The following is a 24,766-nucleotide window of genomic DNA, read 5'->3' on the forward strand; positions in this document are numbered from 1 at the left end:
CAAACCGTTCCCTTGGTGCTAGATGAACGAACGTCTCTCCACTTGCTCAGTTCTGAGAGATAAGTGTGTGTGAAAGCCGTCCTTCACCTAGCTTGTTGGGAACACAAAGTTTCTTTTCAGTTGCAAACTCCATTCCATACATATATAAGGGGAGGTACTAGCTCCAACTCGGTTTTACAGTGAAAACTGCAGGAACTTCAAACCGGCACTAGGAAACAGACTGAGAAAGCAGACAAAAAAGTGTCTCCTGCAACCCGTTCCCTTGGTGCTAGATGAACGAACGTCTCTCCACTTGCTCAGTTCTGAGAGATAAGTGTGTGTGAAAGCCGTCCTTCACCTAGCTTGTTGGGAACACAAAGTTTCTTTTCAGTTGCAAACTCCATTCCATACATATATATGGGGAGGTACTAGCTCCAACTCGGTTTTACAGAGAAAACTGCAGGAACTTCAAACCGGCACTAGGAAACAGACTGAGAAAGCAGAGAACAAGTGTCTCCTGCAACCCGTTCCCTTGGTGCTAGATGAACGAACGTCTCTCCACTTGCTCAGTTCTGAGAGATAAGTGTGTGTGAACGCCGTCCTTCACCTAGCCTGTTGGGAACACAAAGTTTCTTTTCAGTTGCAAACTCCATTCGATACATATATATGGGGAGGTACTAGCTCCAACTCGGTTTTACAGTTAAAACTGCTGGAACTTCAAACCGGCACTAAGAAACAGACTGAGAAAGCAGAGAAAAAGTGTCTCCTGCAACCCGTTCCCTTCGTGCTAGATGAACGAACGTCTCTGTACATGCTCATTTCTGAGAGATAAGTGTGTGTGAAAGCCGTCCTTCACCTAGCTTGTTGGGAACACAAAGTTTCTTTTCAATTGCAAACTCCATTCCATACATATATATGGGTAGGTACTAGCTCCAACACGGTTTGACAGTGAAAACTGCTGGAACTTCAAACCGGCACTAGGAAACAGACTGAGAAAGCAGAGAAAAAGTGTCTCCTGCAAACCGTTCCCTTGGTGCTAGATGAACGAACGTCTCTGTACATGCTCATTTCTGAGAGATAAGTCTGTGTGAAAGCCGTCCTTCACCTAGCTTGTTGGGAACACAAAGTTTCTTTTCAGTTGCAAACTCCATTCCATACATATATATGGGGAGGTACTATCTCCAACTCGGTTTTACAGTGAAAACTGCAGGAACTTCAAACCGGCACTAGGAAACAGACTGAGAAAGCAGAGAAAAAGTGTCTCCTGCAACTCGTTCCCTTGGTGCTAGATGAGCGAACGTCTCTCCACTTGCTAAGTTCTGAGAGATAAGTGTGTGTGAAAGCCGTCTTTCACCTAGCTTGTTGGGAACACAAAGTTTCTTTTCAGTAGCAAACTCCATTCCATACATATATATGGGTAGGTTCTAGCTCCAACTCGGTTTCTCAGTGAAAACTGCAGGAACTTCAAACCGGCACTAGGAAACAGACTGAGAAAGCAGAGAAAAAGTGTCTCCTGCATCTCGTTCCCTTGGTGCTAGATGAGCGAACGTCTCTCCACTTGCTCAGTTCTGAGAGATAAGTGTGTGTGAAAGCCGTCCTTCACCTAGCTTGTTGGGAACACAAAGTTTCTTTTCAGTTGCAAACTCCATTCGATACATATATATGGGGAGGTACTAGCTCCAAATCGGTTTTACAGTGAAAACTGCTGGAACTTCAAACCGGCACTAGGAAACAGACTGAGAAAGCAGAGAAAAAGTGTCTCCTGCAACCCGTTCCCTTGGTGCTAGATGAACGAACGTCTCTGTACATGCTCATTTCTGAGAGATAAGTGTGTGTGAAAGCCGTCCTTCACCTAGCTTGTTGGGAACACAAAGTTTCTTTTCAGTTGCAAACTCCATTCGATACATATATATGGGGAGGTACTAGCTCCAACTCGGTTTTACAGTGAAAACTGCTGGAACTTCAAACCGGCACTAGGAAACAGACTGAGAAAGCAGAGAAAAAGTGTCTCCTGCAACCCGTTCCCTTGGTGCTAGATGAACGAACGTCTCTGTACATGCTCATTTCTGAGAGATAAGTGTGTGTGAAAGCCGTCCTTCACCTAGCTTGTTGGGAACACAAAGTTTCTTTTCAGTTGCAAACTCCATTCCATACATATATATGGGTAGGTACTAGCTCCAACACGGTTTGACAGTGAAAACTGCTGGAACTTCAAACCGGCACTAGGAAACAGACTGAGAAAGCAGAGAAAAAGTGTCTCCTGCAACCCGTTTCCTTGGTGCTAGATGAACGAACGTCTCTGTACATGCTCATTTCTGAGAGATAAGTGTGTGTTAAAGCCGTCCTTCACCTAGCTTGTTGGGAACACAAAGTTTCTTTTCAGTTGCAAACTCCATTCCATACATATATATGGGTAGGTACTAGCTCCAACACGGTTTGACAGTGAAAACTGCTGGAACTTCAAACAGGCACTAGGAAACAGACTGAGAAAGCAGAGAAAAAGTGTCTCCTGCAAACCGTTCCCTTGGTGCTAGATGAACGAACGTCTCTGTACATGCTCATTTCTGAGAGATAAGTCTGTGTGAAAGCCGTCCTTCACCTAGCTTGTAGGGAACACAAAGTTTCTTTTCAGTTGCAAACTCCATTCCATACATATATATGGGGAGGTACTATCTCCAACTCGGTTTTACAGTGAAAACTGCAGGAACTTCAAACCGGCACTAGGAAACAGACTGAGAAAGCAGAGAAAAAGTGTCCCCTGCAACTCGTTCCCTTGGTGCTAGATGAGCGAACGTCTCTCCACTTGCTAAGTTCTGAGAGATAAGTGTGTGTGAAAGCCGTCTTTCACCTAGCTTGTTGGGAACACAAAGTTTCTTTTCAGTAGCAAACTCCATTCCATACATATATATGGGGAGGTTCTAGCTCCAACACGGTTTCACAGTGAAAACTGCAGGAACTTCAAACCGGCACTAGGAAACAGACTGAGAAAGCAGAGAAAAAGTGTCTCCTGCATCTCGTTCCCTTGGTGCTAGATGAGCGAACGTCTCTCCACTTGCTCAGTTCTGAGAGATAAGTGTGTGTGAAAGCCGTCCTTCACCTAGCTTGTTGGGAACACAAAGTTTCTTTTCAGTTGCAAACTCCATTCGATACATATATATGGGGAGGTACTAGCTCCAACTCGGTTTTACAGTGAAAACTGCTGGAACTTCAAACCGGCACTAAGAAACAGACTGAGAAAGCAGAGAAAAAGTGTCTCCTGCAACCCGTTCCCTTGGTGCTAGATGAACGAACGTCTCTGTACATGCTCTTTTCTGAGAGATAAGTGTGTGTGAAAGCCGTCCTTCACCTAGCTTGTTGGGAACACAAAGTTTCTTTTCAGTTGCAAACTCCATTCGATACATATATATGGGGAGGTACTAGCTCCAACTCGGTTTTACAGTGAAAACTGCTGGAACTTCAAACCGGCACTAGGAAACAGACTGAGAAAGCAGAGAAAAAGTGTCTCCTGCAACCCGTTCCCTTGGTGCTAGATGAACGAACGTCTCTGTACATGCTCATTTCTGAGAGATAAGTGTGTGTGAAAGCCGTCCTTCACCTAGCTTGTTGGGAACACAAAGTTTCTTTTCAGTTGCAAACTCCATTCCATACATATATATGGGTAGGTACTAGCTCCAACACGGTTTGACAGTGAAAACTGCTGGAACTTCAAACCGGCACTAGGAAACAGACTGAGAAAGCAGAGAAAAAGTGTCTCCTGCAACCCGTTTCCTTGGTGCTAGATGAACGAACGTCTCTGTACATGCTCATTTCTGAGAGATAAGTGTGTGTGAAAGCCGTTCTTCACCTAGCTTGTTGGGAACACAAAGTTTCTTTTCAGTTGCAAACTCCATTCCATACATATATATGGGTAGGTACTAGCTCCAACACGGTTTGACAGTGAAAACTGCTGGAACTTCAAACCGGCACTAGGAAACAGACTGAGAAAGCAGAGAAAAAGTGTCTCCTGCAAACCGTTCCCTTGGTGCTAGATGAACGAACGTCTCTGTACATGCTCATTTCTGAGAGATAAGTCTGTGTGAAAGCCGTCCTTCACCTAGCTTTTTGGGAACACAAAGTTTCTTTTCAGTTGCAAACTCCATTCCATACATATATATGGGGAGGTACTATCTCCAACTCGGTTTTACAGTGAAAACTGCAGGAACTTCAAACCGGCACTAGGAAACAGACTGAGAAAGCAGAGAAAAAGTGTCACCTGCAACTCGTTCCCTTGGTGCTAGATGAGCGAACGTCTCTCCACTTGCTAAGTTCTGAGAGATAAGTGTGTGTGAAAGCCGTCTTTCACCTAGCTTGTTGGGAACACAAAGTTTCTTTTCAGTAGCAAATTCCATTCCATACATATATATGGGGAGGTTCTAGCTCCAACTCGGTTTCACAGTGAAAACTGCAGGAACTTCAAACCGGCACTAGGAAACAGACTGAGAAAGCAGAGAAAAAGTGTCTCCTGCATCTCGTTCCCTTGGTGCTAGATGAGCGAACGTCTCTCCACTTGCTCAGTTCTGAGAGTTAAGTGTGTGTGAAAGCCGTCCTTCACCTAGCTTGTTGGGAACACAAAGTTTCTTTTCAGTTGCAAACTCCATTCGATACATATATATGGGGAGGTACTAGCTCCAACTCGGTTTTACAGTGAAAACTGCTGGAACTTCAAACCGGCACTAAGAAACAGACTGAGAAAGCAGAGAAAAAGTGTCTCCTGCAACCCGTTCCCTTGGTGCTAGATGAACGAACGTCTCTGTACATGCTCATTTCTGAGTGATAAGTGTGTGTGAAAGCCGTCCTTCACCTAGCTTGTTGGGAACACAAAGTTTCTTTTCAGTTGCAAACTCCATTCGATACATATATATGGGGAGGTACTAGCTCCAACTCGGTTTTACAGTGAAAACTGCTGGAACTTCAAACCGGCACTAGGAAACAGACTGAGAAAGCAGAGAAAAAGTTTCTCCTGCAACCCGTTCCCTTGGTGCTAGATGAACGAACGTCTCTGTACATGCTCATTTCTGAGAGATAAGTGTGTGTGAAAGCCGTCCTTCACCTAGCTTGTTGGGAACACAAAGTTTCTTTTCAGTTGCAAACTCCATTCCATACATATATATGGGTAGGTACTAGCTCCAACACGGTTTTACAGTGAAAACTGCTGGAACTTCAAACCGGCACTAGGAAACAGACTGAGAAAGCAGAGAAAAAGTGTCTCCTGCAACCCGTTTCCTTGGTGCTAGATGAACGAACGTCTCTGTACATGCTCATTTCTGAGAGATAAGTGTGTGTGAAAGCCGTCCTTCACCTAGCTTGTTGGGAACACAAAGTTTCTTTTCAGTTGCAAACTCCATTCCATACATATATATGGGGAGGTACTAGCTCCAACACGGTTTGACATTGAAAACTGCTGGAACTTCAAACCGGCACTAAGAAACAGACTGAGAAAGCAGAGAAAAAGTGTCTCCTGCAACCCGTTCCCTTCGTGCTAGATGAACGAACGTCTCTGTACATGCTCATTTCTGAGAGATAAGTGTGTGTGAAAGCCGTCCTTCACCTAGCTTGTTGGGAACACAAAGTTTCTTTTCAGTTGCAAACTCCATTCCATACATATATATGGGTAGGTACTAGCTCCAACACGGTTTGACAGTGAAAACTGCTGGAACTTCAAACCGGCACTAGGAAACAGACTGAGAAAGCAGAGAAAAAGTGTCTCCTGCAACCCGTTTCCTTGGTGCTAGATGAACGAACGTCTCTGTACATGCTCATTTCTGAGAGATAAGTCTGTGTGAAAGCCGTCCTTCACCTAGCTTGTTGGGAACACAAAGTTTCTTTTCAGTTGCAAACTCCATTCCATACATATATATGGGGAGGTACTAGCTCCAACTCGGTTTTACAGTGAAAACTGCAGGAACTTCAAACCGGCACTAGGAAACAGACTGAGAAAGCAGAGAAAAAGTGTCTCCTGCAACTCGTTCCCTTGGTGCTAGATGAGCGAACGTCTCTCCACTTGGTAAGTTCTGAGAGATAAGTGTGTGTGAAAGCCGTCTTTCACCTAGCTTGTTGGGAACACAAAGTTTCTTTTCAGTAGCAAACTCCATTCCATACATATATATGGGGAGGTTCTAGCTCCAACTCGGTTTCACAGTGAAAACTGCAGGAACTTCAAACCGGCACTAGGAAACAGACTGAGAAAGCAGAGAAAAAGTGTCTCCTGCATCTCGTTCCCTTGGTGCTAGATGAGCGAACGTCTCTCCACTTGCTCAGTTCTGAGAGATAAGTGTGTGTGAAAGCCGTCCTTCACCTAGCTTGTTGGGAACACAAAGTTTCTTTTCAGTTGCAAACTCCATTCGATACATATATATGGGGAGGTACTAGCTCCAACTCGGTTTAACAGTGAAAACCGCTGGAACTTCAAACCGGCACTAAGAAACAGACTGAGAAAGCAGAGAAAAAGTGTCTCCTGCAACCCGTTCCCTTGGTGCTAGATGAACGAACGTCTCTGTACATGCTCATTTCTGAGAGATAAGTGTGTGTGAAAGCCGTCCTTCACCTAGCTTGTTGGGAACACAAAGTTTCTTTTCAGTTGCAAACTCCATTTGATACATATATATGGGGAGGTACTAGCTCCAACTCGGTTTTACAGTGAAAACTGCAGGAACTTCAAACCGGCACTAGGAAACAGACTGAGAAAGCAGAGAATAAGTGTCTCCTGCAACCCGTTCCCTTGGTGCTAGATGAACGAACGTCTCTGTACATGCTCATTTCTGAGAGATAAGTGTGTGTGAAAGCCGTCCTTCACCTAGCTTGTTGGGAACACAAAGTTTCTTTTCAGTTGCAAACTCCATTCCATACATATATATGGGTAGGTACTAGCTCCAACACGGTTTGACAGTGAAAACTGCTGGAACTTCAAACCGGCACTAGGAAACAGACTGAGAAAGCAGAGAAAAAGTGTCTCCTGCAACCCGTTTCCTTGGTGCTAGATGAACGAACGTCTCTGTACATGCTCATTTCTGAGAGATAAGTGTGTGTGAAAGCCGTCCTTCACCTAGCTTGTTGGGAACACAAAGTTTCTTTTCAGTTGCAAACTCCATTCCATACATATATATGGGTAGGTACTAGCTCCAACACGGTTTGACAGTGAAAACTGCTGGAACTTCAAACCGGCACTAAGAAACAGACTGAGAAAGCAGAGAAAAAGTGTCTCCTGCAACCCGTTCCCTTGGTGCTAGATGAACGAACGTCTCTGTACATGCTAATTTCTGAGAGATAAGTGTGTGTGAAAGCCGTCCTTCACCTAGCTTGTTGGGAACACAAAGTTTCTTTTCAGTTGCAAACTCCATTCCATACATATATATGGGGAGGTACTAGCTCCAACTCGGTTTTACAGTGAAAACTGCAGGAACTTCAAACCGGCACTAGGAAACAGACTGAGAAAGCAGAGAAAAAGTGTCTCCTGCAACTCGTTCCCTTGGTGCTAGATGAGCGAACGTCTCTCCACTTGCTAAGTTCTGAGAGATAAGTGTGTGTGAAAGCCGTCTTTCACCTAGCTTGTTGGGAACACAAAGTTTCTTTTCAGTAGCAAACTCCATTCCATACATATATATGGGGAGGTTCTAGCTCCAACTCGGTTTCACAGTGAAAACTGCAGGAACTTCAAACCGGCACTAGGAAACAGACTGAGAAAGCAGAGAAAAAGTGTCTCCTGCATCTCGTTCCCTTGGTGCTAGATGAGCGAACGTCTCTCCACTTGCTCAGTTCTGAGAGATAAGTGTGTGTGAAAGCCGTCCTTCACCTAGCTTGTTGGGAACACAAAGTTTCTTTTCAGTTGCAAACTCCATTCGATACATATATATGGGGAGGTACTAGCTCCAACTCGGTTTTACAGTGAAAACTGCTGGAACTTCAAACCGGCACTAAGAAACAGACTGAGAAAGCAGAGAAAAAGTGTCTCCTGCAACCCGTTCCCTTGGTGCTAGATGAACGAACGTCTCTGTACATGCTCATTTCTGAGAGATAAGTGTGTGTGAAAGCCGTCCTTCACCTAGCTTGTTGGGAACACAAAGTTTCTTTTCAGTTGCAAACTCCATTCGATACATATATATGGGGAGGTACTAGCTCCAACACGGTTTGACAGTGAAAACTGCTGGAACTTCAAACCGGCACTAGGAAACTGACTGAGAAAGCAGAGAAAAAGTGTCTCCTGCAACCCGTTCCCTTGGTGCTAGATGAAAGAACGTCTCTGTACATGCTCATTTCTGAGAGATAAGTGTGTGTGAAAGCCGTCCTTCACCTAGCTTGTTGGGAACACAAAGTTTCTTTTCAGTTGCCAACTCCATTCCATACATATATATGGGTAGGTACTAGCTCCAACACGGTTTGACAGTGAAAACTGCTGGAACTTCAAACCGGCACTAGGAAACAGACTGAGAAAGCAGAGAAAAAGTGTCTCCTGCAACCCGTTTCCTTGGTGCTAGATGAACGAACGTCTCTGTACATGCTCATTTCTGAGAGATAAGTGTGTGTGAAAGCCGTCCTTCACCTAGCTTGTTGGGAACACAAAGTTTCTTTTCAGTAGCAAACTCCATTCCATACATATATATGGGGAGGTTCTAGCTCCAACTCGGTTTCACAGTGAAAACTGCAGGAACTTCAAACCGGCACTAGGAAACAGACTGAGAAAGCAGAGAAAAAGTGTCTCCTGCATCTCGTTCCCTTGGTGCTAGATGAGCGAACGTCTCTGTACATGCTCATTTCTGAGAGATAAGTGTGTGTGAAAGCCGTCCTTCACCTAGCTTGTTGGGAACACAAAGTTTCTTTTCAGTTGGAAACTCCATTCGATACATATATATGGGGAGGTACTAGCTCCAACTCGGTTTTACAGTGAAAACTGCTGGAACTTCAAACCGGCACTAGGAAACAGACTGAGAAAGCAGAGAAAAAGTGTCTCCTGAAACCCGTTCCCTTGGTGCTAGATGAACGAACGTCTCTGTACATGCTCATTTCTGAGAGATAAATGTGTGTGAAAGCCGCCCTTCACCTAGCTTGTTGGGAACACAAAGTTTCTTTTCAGTTGCAAACTCCATTCCATACATATATATGGGTAGGTACTAGCTCCAACACGGTTTGACAGTGAAAACTGCTGGAACTTCAAACCGGCACTAGGAAACAGACTGAGAAAGCAGAGAAAAAGTGTCTCCTGCAACCCGTTTCCTTGGTGCTAGATGAACGAACGTCTCTGTACATGCTCATTTCTGAGAGATAATTCTGTGTGAAAGCCGTCCTTCACCTAGCTTCTTGGGAACACAAAGTTTCTTTTCAGTTGCAAACTCCATTCCATACATATATATGGGGAGGTACTAGACCAACTCGTTTTTACAGTGAAAACTGCAGGAACTTCAAACCGGCACTAGGAAACAGACTGAGAAAGCAGAGAAATAGTGTCTCCTGCAACTCGTTCCCTTGGTGCTAGATGAGCGAACGTCTCTCCACTTGCTAAGTTCTGAGAGATAAGTGTGTGTGAAAGCCGTCTTTCACCTAGCTTGTTGGGAACACAAAGTTTCTTTTCAGTAGCAAACTCCATTCCATACATATATATGGGGAGGTCTAGCTCCAACTCGGTTTCACAGTGAAAACTGCAGGAACTTCAAACCGGCATTAGGAAACAGACTGAGAAAGCAGAGAAAAAGTGTCTCCTGCATCTCGTTCCCTTGGTGCTAGATGAGCGAACGTCTCTCCACTTGCTCAGTTCTGAGAGATAAGTGTGTGTGAAAGCCGTCCTTCACCTAGCTTGTTGGGAACACAAAGTTTCTTTTCAGTTGCAAACTCCATTCGATACATATATATGGGGAGGTACTAGCTCCAACTCGGTTTTACAGTGAAAACTGCTGGAACTTCAAACCGGCACTAAGAAACAGACTGAGAAAGCAGAGAAAAAGTGTCTCCTGCAACCCGTTCCCTTGGTGCTAGATGAACGAACGTCTCTGTACATGCTCATTTCTGAGAGATAAGTGTGTGTGAAAGCCGTCATTCACCTAGCTTGTTGGGAACACAAAGTTTCTTTTCAGTTGCAAACTCCAATCCATACATATATATGGGGAGGTACTAGCTCCAACTCGGTTTTACAGTGAAAACTGCTGGAACTTCAAACCGGCACTAGGAAACAGACTGAGAAAGCAGAGAACAAGTGTCTCCTGCAACCCGTTCCCTTGGTGCTAGATGAACGAACGTCTCTGTACATGCTCATTTCTGAGAGATAAGTGTGTGTGAAAGCCGTCCTTCACCTAGCTTGTTGGGAACACAAAGTTTCTTTTCAGTTGCAAACTCCATTCCATACATATATATGGGGAGGTACTAGCTCCAAATCGGTTTTACAGTGAAAACTGCAGGAACTTCAAACCGGCACTAGGAAACAGACTGAGAAAGCAGAGAAAAAGTGTCTCCTGCAACCCGTTCCCTTGGTGCTAGATGAGCGAACGTCTCTCCACTTGCTAAGTTCTGAGAGATAAGTGTGTGTGAAAGCCGTCCTTCACCTAGCTTGTTGGGAACACAAAGTTTCTTTTCAGTTGCAAACTCCATTTGATACATATATATGGGGAGGTACTAGCTCCAACTCGGTTTTACAGTGAAAACTGCAGGAACTTCAAACCGGCACTAGGAAACAGACTGAGAAAGCAGAGAATAAGTGTCTCCTGCAACCCGTTCCCTTGGTGCTAGATGAACGAACGTCTCTGTACATGCTCATTTCTGAGAGATAAGTGTGTGTGAAAGCCGTCCTTCACCTAGCTTGTTGGGAACACAAAGTTTCTTTTCAGTTGCAAACTCCATTCCATACATATATATGGGTAGGTACTAGCTCCAACACGGTTTGACAGTGAAAACTGCTGGAACTTCAAACCGGCACTAGGAAACAGACTGAGAAAGCAGAGAAAAAGTGTCTCCTGCAACCCGTTTCCTTGGTGCTAGATGAACGAACGTCTCTGTACATGCTCATTTCTGAGAGATAAGTGTGTGTGAAAGCCGTCCTTCACCTAGCTTGTTGGGAACACAAAGTTTCTTTTCAGTTGCAAACTCCATTCCATACATATATATGGGTAGGTACTAGCTCCAACACGGTTTGACAGTGAAAACTGCTGGAACTTCAAACCGGCACTAAGAAACAGACTGAGAAAGCAGAGAAAAAGTGTCTCCTGCAACCCGTTCCCTTGGTGCTAGATGAACGAACGTCTCTGTACATGCTCATTTCTGAGAGATAAGTGTGTGTGAAAGCCGTCCTTCACCTAGCTTGTTGGGAACACAAAGTTTCTTTTCAGTTGCAAACTCCATTCCATACATATATATGGGGAGGTACTAGCTCCAAATCGGTTTTACAGTGAAAACTGCAGGAACTTCAAACCGGCACTAGGAAACAGACTGAGAAAGCAGAGAAAAAGTGTCTCCTGCAACCCGTTCCCTTGGTGCTAGATGAGCGAACGTCTCTCCACTTGCTAAGTTCTGAGAGATAAGTGTGTGTGAAAGCCGTCCTTCACCTAGCTTGTTGGGAACACAAAGTTTCTTTTCAGTTGCAAACTCCATTTGATACATATATATGGGGAGGTACTAGCTCCAACTCGGTTTTACAGTGAAAACTGCAGGAACTTCAAACCGGCACTAGGAAACAGACTGAGAAAGCAGAGAATAAGTGTCTCCTGCAACCCGTTCCCTTGGTGCTAGATGAACGAACGTCTCTGTACATGCTCATTTCTGAGAGATAAGTGTGTGTGAAAGCCGTCCTTCACCTAGCTTGTTGGGAACACAAAGTTTCTTTTCAGTTGCAAACTCCATTCCATACATATATATGGGTAGGTACTAGCTCCAACACGGTTTGACAGTGAAAACTGCTGGAACTTCAAACCGGCACTAGGAAACAGACTGAGAAAGCAGAGAAAAAGTGTCTCCTGCAACCCGTTTCCTTGGTGCTAGATGAACGAACGTCTCTGTACATGCTCATTTCTGAGAGATAAGTGTGTGTGAAAGCCGTCCTTCACCTAGCTTGTTGGGAACACAAAGTTTCTTTTCAGTTGCAAACTCCATTCCATACATATATATGGGTAGGTACTAGCTCCAACACGGTTTGACAGTGAAAACTGCTGGAACTTCAAACCGGCACTAAGAAACAGACTGAGAAAGCAGAGAAAAAGTGTCTCCTGCAACCCGTTCCCTTGGTGCTAGATGAACGAACGTCTCTGTACATGCTCATTTCTGAGAGATAAGTGTGTGTGAAAGCCGTCCTTCACCTAGCTTGTTGGGAACACAAAGTTTCTTTTCAGTTGCAAACTCCATTCCATACATATATATGGGGAGGTACTAGCTCCAACTCGGTTTTACAGTGAAAACTGCAGGAACTTCAAACCGGCACTAGGAAACAGACTGAGAAAGCAGAGAAAAAGTGTCTCCTGCAACTCGTTCCCTTGGTGCTAGATGAGCGAACGTCTCTCCACTTGCTAAGTTCTGAGAGATAAGTGTGTGTGAAAGCCGTCTTTCACCTAGCTTGTTGGGAACACAAAGTTTCTTTTCAGTAGCAAACTCCATTCCATACATATATATGGGGAGGTTCTAGCTCCAACTCGGTTTCACAGTGAAAACTGCAGGAACTTCAAACCGGCACTAGGAAACAGACTGAGAAAGCAGAGAAAAAGTGTCTCCTGCATCTCGTTCCCTTGGTGCTAGATGAGCGAACGTCTCTCCACTTGCTCAGTTCTGAGAGATAAGTGTGTGTGAAAGCCGTCCTTCACCTAGCTTGTTGGGAACACAAAGTTTCTTTTCAGTTGCAAACTCCATTCGATACATATATATGGGGAGGTACTAGCTCCAACTCGGTTTTACAGTGAAAACTGCTGGAACTTCAAACCGGCACTAAGAAACAGACTGAGAAAGCAGAGAAAAAGTGTCTCCTGCAACCCGTTCCCTTGGTGCTAGATGAACGAACGTCTCTGTACATGCTCATTTCTGAGAGATAAGTGTGTGTGAAAGCCGTCCTTCACCTAGCTTGTTGGGAACACAAAGTTTCTTTTCAGTTGCAAACTCAATTCGATACATATATATAGGGAGGTACTAGCTCCAACACGGTTTGACAGTGAAAACTGCTGGAACTTCAAACCGGCACTAGGAAACTGACTGAGAAAGCAGAGAAAAAGTGTCTCCTGCAACCCGTTCCCTTGGTGCTAGATGAAAGAACGTCTCTGTACATGCTCATTTCTGAGAGATAAGTGTGTGTGAAAGCCGTCCTTCACCTAGCTTGTTGGGAACACAAAGTTTCTTTTCAGTTGCCAACTCCATTCCATACATATATATGGGTAGGTACTAGCTCCAACACGGTTTGACAGTGAAAACTGCTGGAACTTCAAACCGGCACTAGGAAACAGACTGAGAAAGCAGAGAAAAAGTGTCTCCTGCAACCCGTTCCCTTGGTGCTAGATGAACGAACGTCTCTGTACATGCTCATTTCTGAGAGATAAGTGTGTGTGAAAGCCGTCCTTCACCTAGCTTGTTGGGAACACAAAGTTTCTTTTCAGTAGCAAACTCCATTCCATACATATATATGGGGAGGTTCTAGCTCCAACTCGGTTTCACAGTGAAAACTGCAGGAACTTCAAACCGGCACTAGGAAACAGACTGAGAAAGCAGAGAAAAAGTGTCTCCTGCATCTCGTTCCCTTGGTGCTAGATGAGCGAACGTCTCTGTACATGCTCATTTCTGAGAGATAAGTGTGTGTGAAAGCCGTCCTTCACCTAGCTTGTTGGGAACACAAAGTTTCTTTTCAGTTGGAAACTCCATTCGATACATATATATGGGGAGGTACTAGCTCCAACTCGGTTTTACAGTGAAAACTGCTGGAACTTCAAACCGGCACTAGGAAACAGACTGAGAAAGCAGAGAAAAAGTGTCTCCTGAAACCCGTTCCCTTGGTGCTAGATGAACGAACGTCTCTGTACATGCTCATTTCTGAGAGATAAGTGTGTGTGAAAGCCGCCCTTCACCTAGCTTGTTGGGAACACAAAGTTTCTTTTCAGTTGCAAACTCCATTCCATACATATATATGGGTAGGTACTAGCTCCAACACGGTTTGACAGTGAAAACTGCTGGAACTTCAAACCGGCACTAGGAAACAGACTGAGAAAGCAGAGAAAAAGTGTCTCCTGCAACCCGTTTCCTTGGTGCTAGATGAACGAACGTCTCTGTACATGCTCATTTCTGAGAGATAATTCTGTGTGAAAGCCGTCATTCACCTAGCTTCTTGGGAACACAAAGTTTCTTTTCAGTTGCAAACTCCATTCCATACATATATATGGGGAGGTACTAGACCAACTCGTTTTTACAGTGAAAACTGCAGGAACTTCAAACCGGCACTAGGAAACAGACTGAGAAAGCAGAGAAATAGTGTCTCCTGCAACTCGTTCCCTTGGTGCTAGATGAGCGAACGTCTCTCCACTTGCTAAGTTCTGAGAGATAAGTGTGTGTGAAAGCCGTCTTTCACCTAGCTTGTTGGGAACACAAAGTTTCTTTTCAGTAGCAAACTCCATTCCATACATATATATGGGGAGGTCTAGCTCCAACTCGGTTTTACATTTAAAACTGCAGGAACTTCAAACCGGCACTAGGAAACAGACTGAGAAAGCAGAGAAAAAGTGTCTCCTGCATCTCGTTCCCTTGGTGCTAGATGAGCGAACGTCTCTCCACTTGCTCAGTTCTGAGAGATAAGTGTGTGTGAAAGCCGTCCTTCACCTAGCTTGTTGGGAACACAAAGTTTCTTTTCAGTTGCAAACTCCATTCGATACATATATATGGGGAGGTACTAGCTCCAACTCGGTTTTACAGTGAAAACTGCTGGAACTTCAAACCGGCACTAAGAAACAGACTGAGAAAGCAGAGAAAAAGTGTCTCCTGCAACCCGTTCCCTTGGTGCTAGATGAACGAACGTCTCTGTACATGCTCATTTCTGAGAGATAAGTGTGTGTGAAAGCCGTCATTCACCTAGCTTGTTGGGAACACAAAGTTTCTTTTCAGTTGCAAACTCCATTCCATACATATATATGGGGAGGTACTAGCTCCAACTCGGTTTTACAGTGAAAACTGCTGGAACTTCAAACCGGCACTAGGAAACAGACTGAGAAAGCAGAGAACAAGTGTCTCCTGCAACCCGTTCCCTTGGTGCTAGATGAACGAACGTCTCTGTACATGCTCATTTCTGAGAGATAAGTGTGTTTGAAAGCCGTCCTTCACCTAGCTTGTTGGCAACACAAAGTTTCTTTTCAGTTGCAAACTCCATTCCATACATATATATGGAGAGGTACTAGCTCCAACTCGGTTTTAAAGTGAAAACTGCATTAACTTCAAACCGGCACTAGGAAACAGACTGAGAAAGCAGAGAAAAAGTGTCTCCTGCAACCCGTTCCCTTGGTGCTAGATGAACGAACGTCTCTGTACATGCTCATTTCTGAGAGATAAGTGTGTGTGAAAGCCGTCCTTCACCTAGCTTGTTGGGAACACAAAGTTTCTTTTCAGTTGCAAACTCCATTCCATACATATATATGGGGAGGTACTAGCTCCAAATCGGTTTTACAGTGAAAACTGCAGGAACTTCAAACCGGCACTAGGAAACAGACTGAGAAAGCAGAGAAAAAGTGTCTCCTGCAACCCGTTCCCTTGGTGCTAGATGAGCGAACGTCTCTCCACTTGCTAAGTTCTGAGAGATAAGTGTGTGTGAAAGCCGTCCTTCACCTAGCTTGTTGGGAACACAAAGTTTCTTTTCAGTAGCAAACTCCATTCCATACATATATATGGGGAGGTTCTAGCTCCAACTCGGTTTCACAGTGATAACTGCAGGAACTTCAAACCGGCACTAGGAAACAGACTGAGAAAGCAGAGAAAAAGTGCCTCCTGCATCTCGTTCCCTTGGTGCTAGATGAGCGAACGTCTCTCCACTTGCTCAGTTCTGAGAAATAAGTGTGTGTGAAAGCCGTCCTTCACCTAGCTTGTTGGGAACACAAAGTTTCTTTTCAGTTGCAAAATCCATTCCATACATATATATGGGGAGGTACTAGCCTCAACTCGGTTTTACAGTGAAAACTGCTGGAACTTCAAACCGGCACTAAGAAACAGACTGAGAAAGCAGAGAAAAAGTGTCTCCTGCAACCCGTTCCCTTGGTGCTAGATGAACGAACGTCTCTGTACATGCTCATTTCTGAGAGATAAGTGTGTGTGAAAGCCGTCCTTCACCTAGCTTGTTGGGAACACAAAGTTTCTTTTCAGTTGCAAACTCCATTCGATACATATATATGGGGAGGTACTAGCTCCAACTCGGTTTTACAGTGAAAACTGCTGGAACTTCAAACCGGCACTAGGAAACAGACTGAGAAAGCAGAGAAAAAGTGTCTCCTGCAACCCGTTCCCTTGGTGCTAGATGAACGAACGTCTCTCCACTTGCTCAGTTCTGAGAGATAAGTGTGTGTGAAAGCCGTCCTTCACCTAGCTTGTTGGGAACACAAAGTTTCTTTTCAGTTGCAAACTCCATTCGATACATATATATGGGGAGGTACTAGCTCCAACTCGGTTTCACAGTGAAAACTGCTGGAACTTCAAACCGGCACTAAGAAACAGACTGAGAAAGCAGAGAAAAAGTGTCTCCTGCAACCCGTTCCCTTGGTGCTAGATGAACGAACGTCTCTCCACTTGCTCAGTTCTGAGAGATAAGTGTGTGTGAAAGCCGTCCTTCACCTAGCTTATTGGGAACACAAAGATTCTTTTCAGTTGCAAACTCCATTCCATACATATATATGGGGAGGTACTAGCTTCAAATCGGTTTTACAGTGAAAACTGCATTAACTTCAAACCGGCACTAGGAAACAGACTGAGAAAGCAGAGAAAAAGTGTCTCCTGCAACCCGTTCCCTTGGTGCTAGATGAACGAACGTCTCTGTACATGCTCATTTCTGAGAGATAAGTGTGTGTGAAAGCCGTCCTTCACCTAGCTTGTTGGGAACACAAAGTTTCTTTTCAGTTGCAAACTCCATTCCATACATATATATGGGGAGGTACTAGCTCCAAATCGGTTTTACAGTGAAAACTGCAGGAACTTCAAACCGGCACTAGGAAACAGACTGAGAAAGCAGAGAAAAAGTGTCTCCTGCAACCCGTTCCCTTGGTGCTAGATGAGCGAACGTCTCTCCACTTGCTAAGTTCTGAGAGAAAAGTGTGTGTGAAAGCCGTCTTTCACCTAGCTTGTTGGGAACACAAAGTTTCTTTTCAGTAGCAAACTCCATTCCATACATATATATGGGGAGGTTCTAGCTCCAACTCGGTTTCACAGTGATAACTGCAGGAACTTCAAACCGGCACTAGGAAACAGACTGAGAAAGCAGAGAAAAAGTGTCTCCTGCAACCCGTTCCCTTGGTGCTAGATGAGCGAACGTCTCTCCACTTGCTCAGTTCTGAGAAATAAGTGTGTGTGAAAGCCGTCCTTCACCTAGCTTGTTGGGAACACAAAGTTTCTTTTCAGTTGCAAACTCCATTCGATACATATATATGGGGAGGTACTAGCTCCAACTCGGTTTTACAGTGAAAACTGCTGGAACTTCAAACCGGCACTAAGAAACAGACTGAGAAAGCAGAGAAAAAGTGTCTCCTGCAACCCGTTCCCTTGGTGCTAGATGAACGAACGTCTCTCCACTTGCTCAGTTCTGAGAGATAAGTGTGTGTGAAAGCCGTCCTTCACCTAGCTTGTTGGGAACACAAAGTTTCTTTTCAGTTGCAAACTCCATTCGATACATATATATGGGGAGGTACTAGCTCCAACTCGGTTTCACAGTGAAAACTGCTGGAACTTCAAACCGGCACTAAGAAACAGACTGAGAAAGCAGAGAAAAAGTGTCTCCTGCAACCCGTTCCCTTGGTGCTAGATGAACGAACGTCTCTGTACATGCTCATTTCTGAGAGATAAGTGTGTGTGAAAGCCGTCCTTCAACTAGCTTGTTGGGAACACAAAGATTCTTTTCAGTTGCAAACTCCATTCCATACATATATATGGGGAGGTACTAGCTCCAACTCGGTTTTACAGTGAAAACTGCTGGAACTTCAAACCGGCACTAGGAAACAGACTGAGAAAGCAGAGAACAAGTGTCTCCTGCAACCCGTTCCCTTGGTGCTAGATGAACGAACGTCTCTCCACTTGCTCAGTTCTGAGAGATAAGTGTGTGTGAAAGCCGTCCTTCACCTAGCTTGTTGGGAACACAAAGTTTCTTTTCAGTTGCAAACTCCATTCGATACATATATATGGGGAGGTACTAGCTCCAACTCGGTTTCACAGTGAAAACTGCTATAACTTCAAACCGGCACTAAGAAACAGACTGAGAAAGCAGAGAAAAAGTGTCTCCTGCAACCCGTTCCCTTGGTGCTAGATGAACGAACGTCTCTCCACTTGCTCAGTTCTGAGAGATAAGTGTGTGTGAAAGCCGTCCTTCACCTAGCTTGTTGGGAACACAAAGATTCTTTTCAGTTGCAAACTCCATTCCATACATATATATGGGGAGGTCCTAGCTCCAACTCGGTTTTACAGTGAAAACTGCTGGAACTTCAAACCGGCACTAGGAAACAGACTGAGAAAGCAGAGAACAAGTGTCTCCTGCAACCCGTTCCCTTGGTGCTAGATGAACGAACGTCTCTGTACATGCTCATTTCTGAGAGATAAGTGTGTGTGAAAGCCGTCCTTCACCTAGCTTGTTGGCAACACAAAGTTTCTTTTCAGTTGCAAACTCCATTCCATACATATATATGGAGAGGTACTAGCTCCAACTCGGTTTTACAGTGAAAACTGCATTAACTTCAAACTGGCACTAGGAAACAGACTGAGAAAGCAGAGAAAAAGTGTCTCCTGCAACCCGTTCCCTTGGTGCTAGATGAACGAACGTCTCTCCACTTGCTCATTTCTGAGAGATAAGTGTGTGTGAAAGCCGTCCTTCACCTAGCTTGTTGGGAACACAAAGTTTCTTTTCAGTTGCAAACTCCATTCCATACATATATATGGGGAGGTACTAGCTTCAAATCGGTTTTACAGTGAAAACTGCATTAACTTCAAACCGGCACTAGGAAACAGACTGAGAAAGCAGAGAAAAAGTGTCCCCTGCAACCCGTTCCCTTGGTGCTAGATGAACGAACGTCTCTGTACATGCTCATTTCTGAGAGATAAGTGTGTGTGAAAGCCGTCCTTCACCTAGCTTGTTGGGAACACAAAGTTTCTTTTCAGTTGCAAACTCCATTCCATACATATATATGGGGAGGTACTAGCTCCAAATCGGTTTTACAGTGAAAACTGCAGGAACTTCAAACCGGCACTAGGAAACAGACTGAGAAAGCAGAGAAAAAGTGTCTCCTGCAACCCGTTCCCTTGGTGCTAGATGAGCGAACGTCTCTCCACTTGCTAAGTTCTGAGAGATAAGTGTGTGTGAAAGCCGTCTTTCACCTAGCTTGTTGGGAACACAAAGTTTCTTTTCAGTTGCAAACTCCATTCCATACATATATATGGGGAGGTTCTAGCTCCAACTCGGTTTCACAGTGATAACTGCAGGAACTTCAAACCGGCACTAGGAAACAGACTGAGAAAGCAGAGAAAAAGTGTCTCCTGCATTTCGTTCCCTTGGTGCTAGATGAGCGAACGTCTCTCCACTTGCTCAGTTCTGAGAAATAAGTGTGTGTGAAAGCCGTCCTTCACCTAGCTTGTTGGGAACACAAAGTTTCTTTTCAGTTGCAAACTCCATTCGATACATATATATGGGGAGGTACTAGCTCCAACTCGGTTTTACAGTGAAAACTGCTGGAACTTCAAACCGGCACTAAGAAACAGACTGAGAAAGCAGAGAAAAAGTGTCTCCTGCAACCCGTTCCCTTGGTGCTAGATGAACGAACGTCTCTGTACATGCTCATTTCTGAGAGATAAGTGTGTGTGAAAGCCGTCCTTCACCTAGCTTGTTGGGAACACAAAGTTTCTTTTCAGTTGCAAACTCCATTCGATACATATATATGGGGAGGTACTAGCTCCAACTCGGTTTTACAGTGAAAACTGCTGGAACTTCAAACCGGCACTAGGAAACAGACTGAGAAAGCAGAGAAAAAGTGTCTCCTGCAACCCGTTCCCTTGGTGCTAGATGAACGAACGTCTCTCCACTTGCTCAGTTCTGAGAGATAAGTGTGTGTGAAAGCCGTCCTTCACCTAGCTTGTTGGGAACACAAAGTTTCTTTTCAGTTGCAAACTCCATTCGATACATATATATGGGGAGGTACTAGCTCCAACTCGGTTTCACAGTGAAAACTGCTGGAACTTCAAACCGGCACTAAGAAACAGACTGAGAAAGCAGAGAAAAAGTGTCTCCTGCAACCCGTTCCCTTGGTGCTAGATGAACGAACGTCTCTCCACTTGCTCAGTTCTGAGAGATAAGTGTGTGTGAAAGCCGTCCTTCACCTAGCTTGTTGGGAACACAAAGATTCTTTTCAGTTTCAAACTCCATTCCATACATATATATGGGGAGGTACTAGCTCCAACTCGGTTTTACAGTGAAAACTGCTGGAACTTCAAACCGGCACTAGGAAACAGACTGAGAAACAGAGAACAAGTGTCTCCTGCAACCCGTTCCCTTGGTGCTAGATGAACGAACGTCTCTGTACATGCTCATTTCTGAGAGATAAGTGTGTGTGAAAGCCGTCCTTCACCTAGCTTGTTGGCAACACAAAGTTTCTTTTCAGTTGCAAACTCCATTCCATACATATATATGGAGAGGTACTAGCTCCAACTCGGTTTTACAGTGAAAACTGCATTAACTTCAAACTGGCACTAGGAAACAGACTGAGAAAGCAGAGAAAAAGTGTCTCCTGCAACCCGTTCCCTTGGTGCTAGATGAACGAACGTCTCTCCACTTGCTCAGTTCTGAGAGATAAGTGTGTGTGAAAGCCGTCCTTCACCTAGCTTGTTGGGAACACAAAGTTTCTTTTCAGTTGCAAACTCCATTCGATACATATATATGGGGAGGTACTAGCTCCAACTCGGTTTCACAGTGAAAACTGCTGGAACTTCAAACCGGCACTAAGAAACAGACTGAGAAAGCAGAGAAAAAGTGTCTCCTGCAACCCGTTCCCTTGGTGCTAGATGAACGAACGTCTCTCCACTTGCTCAGTTCTGAGAGATAAGTGTGTGTGAAAGCCGTCCTTCACCTAGCTTGTTGGGAACACAAAGTTTCTTTTCAGTTGCAAACTCCATTCCATACATATATATGGGGAGGTACTAGCTTCAAATCGGTTTTACAGTGAAAACTGCATTAACTTCAAACCGTCACTAGGAAACAGACTGAGAAAGCAGAGAAAAAGTGTCTCCTGCAACCCGTTCCCTTGGTGCTAGATGAACGAACGTCTCTGTACATGCTCATTTCTGAGAGATAAGTGTGTGTGAAAGCCGTCCTTCACCTAGCTTGTTGGGAACACAAAGTTTCTTTTCAGTAGCAAACTCCATTCCATACATATATATGGGGAGGTACTAGCTCCAAATCGGTTTTACAGTGATAACTGCAGGAACTTCAAACCGGCACTAGGAAACAGACTGAGAAAGCAGAGAAAAAGTGTCTCCTGCAACCCGTTCCCTTGGTGCTAGATGAGCGAACGTCTCTCCACTTGCTAAGTTCTGAGAGATAAGTGTGTGTGAAAGCCGTCTTTCACCTAGCTTGTTGGGAACACAAAGTTTCTTTTCAGTAGCAAACTCCATTCCATACATATATATGGGGAGGTTCTAGCTCCAACTCGGTTTCACAGTGATAACTGCAGGAACTTCAAACCGGCACTAGGAAACAGACTGAGAAAGCAGAGAAAAAGTGTCTCCTGCATCTCGTTTCCTTGGTGCTAGATGAGCGAACGTCTCTCCACTTGCTCAGTTCTGAGAAATAAGTGTGTGTGAAAGCCGTCCTTCACCTAGCTTGTTGGGAACACAAAGTTTCTTTTCAGTTGCAAACTCCATTCGATACATATATATGGGGAGGTACTAGCTCCAACTCGGTTTTACAGTGAAAACTGCTGGAACTTCAAACCGGCACTAGGAAACAGACTGAGAAAGCAGAGAAAAAGTGTCTCCTGCAACCCGTTCCCTTGGTGCTAGATGAACGAACGTCTCTGTACATGCTCATTTCTGAGAGATAAGTGTGTGTGAAAGCCGTCCTTCAACTAGCTTGTTGGCAACACAAAGTTTCTTTTCAGTTGCAAACTCCATTCGATACATATATATGGGGAGGTACTAGCTCCAACTCGGTTTTACAGTGAAAACTGCTGGAACTTCAAACCGGCACTAGGAAACAGACTGAGAAAGCAGAGAAAAAGTGTCTCCTGCAACCCGTTCCCTTGGTGCTAGATGAACGAACGTCTCTCCACTTGCTCAGTTCTGAGAGATAAGTGTGTGTGAAAGCCGTCCTTCACCTAGCTTGTTGGGAACACAAAGTTTCTTTTCAGTTGCAAACTCCATTCGATACATATATATGGGGAGGTACTAGCTCCAACTCGGTTTCACAGTGAAAACTGCTGGAACTTCAAACCGGCACTAAGAAACAGACTGAGAAAGCAGAGAAAAAGTGTCTCCTGCAACCCGTTCCCTTGGTGCTAGATGAACGAACGTCTCTCCACTTGCTCATTTCTGAGAGATAAGTGTGTGTGAAAGCCGTCCTTCACCTAGCTTGTTGGGAACACAAAGTTTCTTTTCAGTTGCAAACTCCATTCCATACATATATATGGGGAGGTACTAGCTTCAAATCGGTTTTACAGTGAAAACTGCATTAACTTCAAACCGGCACTAGGAAACAGACTGAGAAAGCAGAGAAAAAGTGTCTCCTGCAACCCGTTCCCTTGGTGCTAGATGAACGAACGTCTCTGTACATGCTCATTTCTGAGAGATAAGTGTGTGTGAAAGCCGTCCTTCACCTAGCTTGTTGGGAACACAAAGTTTCTTTTCAGTAGCAAACTCCATTCCATACATATATATGGGGAGGTACTAGCTCCAACTCGGTTTCACAGTGATAACTGCAGGAACTTCAAACCGGCACTAGGAAACAGACTGAGAAAGCAGAGAAAAAGTGTCTCCTGCATTTCGTTCCCTTGGTGCTAGATGAGCGAACTTCTCTCCACTTGCTCAGTTCTGAGAAATAAGTGTGTGTGAAAGCCGTCCTTCACCTAGCTTGTTGGGAACACAAAGTTTCTTTTCAGTTGCAAACTCCATTCGATACATATATATGGGGAGGTACTAGCTCCAACTCGGTTTTACAGTGAAAACTGCTGGAACTTCAAACCGGCACTAGGAAACAGACTGAGAAAGCAGAGAAAAAGTGTCTCCTGCAACCCGTTCCCTTGGTGCTAGATGAACGAACGTCTCTGTACATGCTCATTTCTGAGAGATAAGTGTGTGTGAAAGCCGTCCTTCACCTAGCTTGTTGGGAACACAAAGTTTCTTTTCAGTTGCAAACTCCATTCGATACATATATATGGGGAGGTACTAGCTCCAACACGGTTTTACAGTGAAAACTGCTGGAACTTCAAACCGGCACTAGGAAACAGACTGAGAAAGCAGAGAAAAAGTGTCTCCTGCAACCCGTTCCCTTGGTGCTAGATGAACGAACGTCTCTCCACTTGCTCAGTTCTGAGAGATAAGTGTGTGTGAAAGCCGTCCTTCACCTAGCTTGTTGGGAACACAAAGTTTCTTTTCAGTTGCAAACTCCATTCGATACATATATATGGGGAGGTACTAGCTCCAACTCGGTTTCACAGTGAAAACTGCTGGAACTTCAAACCGGCACTAAGAAACAGACTGAGAAAGCAGAGAAAAAGTGTCTCCTGCAACCCGTTCCCTTGGTGCTAGATGAACGAACGTCTCTCCACTTGCTCAGTTCTGAGAGATAAGTGTGTGTGAAAGCCGTCCTTCACCTAGCTTGTTGGGAACACAAAGATTCTTTTCAGTTGCAAACTCCATTCCATACATATATATGGGGAGGTACTAGCTCCAACTCGGTTTTACAGTGAAAACTGCTGGAACTTCAAACCGGCACTAGGAAACAGACTGAGAAAGCAGAGAACAAGTGTCTCCTGCAACCCGTTCCCTTGGTGCTAGATGAACGAACGTCTCTGTACATGCTCATTTCTGAGAGATAAGTGTGTGTGAAAGCCGTCCTTCACCTAGCTTGTTGGCAACACAAAGTTTCTTTTCAGTTGCAAACTCCATTCCATACATATATATGGAGAGGTACTAGCTCCAACTCGGTTTTACAGTGAAAACTGCATTAACTTCAAACTGGCACTAGGAAACAGACTGAGAAAGCAGAGAAAAAGTGTCTCCTGCAACCCGTTCCCTTGGTGCTAGATGAACGAACGTCTCTGTACATGCTCATTTCTGAGAGATAAGTGTGTGTGAAAGCCGTCCTTCACCTAGCTTGTTGGGAACACAAAGTTTCTTTTCAGTAGCAAACTCCATTCCATACATATATATGGGGAGGTTCTAGCTCCAACTCGGTTTCACAGTGATAACTGCAGGAACTTCAAACCGGCACTAGGAAACAGACTGAGAAAGCAGAGAAAAAGTGTCTCCTGCATTTCGTTCCCTTGGTGCTAGATGAGCGAACTTCTCTCCACTTGCTCAGTTCTGAGAAATAAGTGTGTGTGAAAGCCGTCCTTCACCTAGCTTGTTGGGAACACAAAGTTTCTTTTCA

The sequence above is a fragment of the Camelus bactrianus genome, chromosome 2, assembly GCF_048773025.1.
Source record: "Camelus bactrianus isolate YW-2024 breed Bactrian camel chromosome 2, ASM4877302v1, whole genome shotgun sequence".
Lineage (NCBI taxonomy): Eukaryota > Metazoa > Chordata > Mammalia > Artiodactyla > Camelidae > Camelus > Camelus bactrianus.